At 44.9% G+C, this 1,952-nt stretch overlaps 1 pseudogene; it reads left to right on the top strand.

The window, feature by feature from the left end:
• The first annotated feature begins 323 nt into the window (after positions 1-323).
• On the top strand, positions 324-1,752 carry LOC101707196 (RAC-gamma serine/threonine-protein kinase-like; annotated as a pseudogene).
• The last annotated feature ends 200 nt before the right edge of the window (positions 1,753-1,952 follow it).

The raw sequence follows: 1,952 nt of genomic DNA, 5'->3' as shown, positions 1-1,952 counted from the left end.
AAAAGAATTACCAGTCCTCTTCCTACCACCACGGAAGCCACCTCCTGCTCAGGCTCTGATGTCCAGCCCCTCTGGCTCCCTCCCTCCCTGCCAGGCCACCCTGGGCTCCAGGGAGCCCGAGGCTCTGCGTGGTGGGGGAAGGACAGGAGGGCAGGAGGAGGGAGGGGACCCCTGAGTCGCCCCCCCCCCCCCCCCAGCTCCATCCTCCTTTGCAGGCCGAGTCATCACTACAGAGTGGGAAGGGCAGCAGCAGCCAAGAATCTAAACCCAAAGCTGATACCACAAATCACCATTTCTCCAAGTTGGGGGCTCAGAGGGGAGCCATGGTGAGCAATGCTACCTTTGTGAAGAAAGGTTGGGTTCAGAAGAGGGGAGAATGCATAAAAAACTGGAGGCCAAGATACTTTCTTTTGAAGACAGATGGCTCACTCATAGGATATAAAGAGAAACCTCAAGATGTGAATGTGCCTTATCCCCTCAACAACTTTACAGTGGCAAAATGCCAGTTAATGAAAACAGAAAGACCAAAGCCAAACACATTTATTACCAGATGTCTCCAGTGGACCACTGTTACAGAAAGAATATTTCATATAGATACTCCAGAGGAAAGGAAAGAATGGACAGAGGCTATCCAGGCTGTAGCAGACAGACTGCAGAGGCAAGAAGAGGAGAGAATGAATTGCAGTCCAACTTCAAAAATTGATAAGACAGGAGATGAAGAGATGGACGCTTCTACAACCCATCATAAAAGAAAGACAATGAATGATTTTGACTATTTAAAACTAAAGGCACTTTTGGGAAAGTTATTTTGGTTCAAGAGAAAGCAAGTGGGAAATACTATGCTATGAAGATTCTGAAGAAAGAAGTCATTATTGCAAAGGATGAAGCGGCACACTCTAACTGAAAGCAGATTATTAAAGAACACTAGACATCCATTTTTAACATCCTTGAAATATTCCTTCTAGACAAAAGAGAAAAGTTTGTTTTGTGATGGAATATGTTAATGGGGGAGAGCTGTTTTTCCGTTTGTCCAGTGAGCGGGTGTTCTCTGAGGACCACACACGTTTCTTTGGTGCAGATATTGTCTCAGCCTTGGACTATCTACATTCCAGAAAGATCATGAAACATGATCTCAAGTTGGAGAATTTGATGCTGGATAAAGATGTCCACATAAAACTTACAGGTTTTGGACTTTGCAAAGAAGGGATCACAGATGCAGCCACCATGAAGACATTCTGTGGCACAGAAGAGTATCTGGCCCCAGAGGTGTTAGAAGATAGCAACTATGGCCGAGCAGTAGACTGGTGGGGTCTGGGGGTTGTCACGTATGAGATGATGTGTGGAAGACTACCGTTCTACAACCAGAACCATGAGAAGCTTTTTGAATTAATACTAATGGAAGACATTAAATTTCCTCAAACACTCTCTTCAGATGCAATATCATTGCTTTCAGGGCTAATGAAAAAGGATCCAAATAAATGCCTTGGTGGAGGGCCAGATGATGCAAAACAAATTATGAGACCCAGTTTCTTCTCTGAAGTAAACTGGCAAGATGTATATGATAAAAAGCTTGTACCTCCTTTTAAGCCTCAGGCAACTTCTGAGACTGACACCAGATATTTTGATGAAGAATTCACAGCTCAGACTATTACAATAACACCACTTGAGAAATATGATGAAGATGGCATGGACTGCATGTACAATGAGAGGCGGCTGCATTTCTCTCTGTTTTCCTATTCTTCAAGTGGATGAGAATAAGCCTCTTTCATTCTGCTACTTCACTGTCACCTTAGATTTATTACTGAAAATGACTCCTGAATAGCACCACCCACTGGTCCTGGCTCTTACAGACAGACAGCAGGGGACCTTCTGACCTCCCAGACCAGCCCAGGGTCTTTGTCCCTCACCACCTCTCACCCCATGAGGACACACACGTACACAGACACACTCAC

This window comes from Heterocephalus glaber, unplaced genomic scaffold (genome assembly GCF_053883595.1).
Source record: "Heterocephalus glaber isolate CG9 unplaced genomic scaffold, H.glaber_assembly_v1.0 deba00001538, whole genome shotgun sequence".
In the NCBI taxonomy this organism is placed as follows: domain Eukaryota; kingdom Metazoa; phylum Chordata; class Mammalia; order Rodentia; family Bathyergidae; genus Heterocephalus; species Heterocephalus glaber.
Note: the sequence above shows the minus strand (reverse complement) of the source record. Positions and strands in the feature narration are given on the sequence as shown.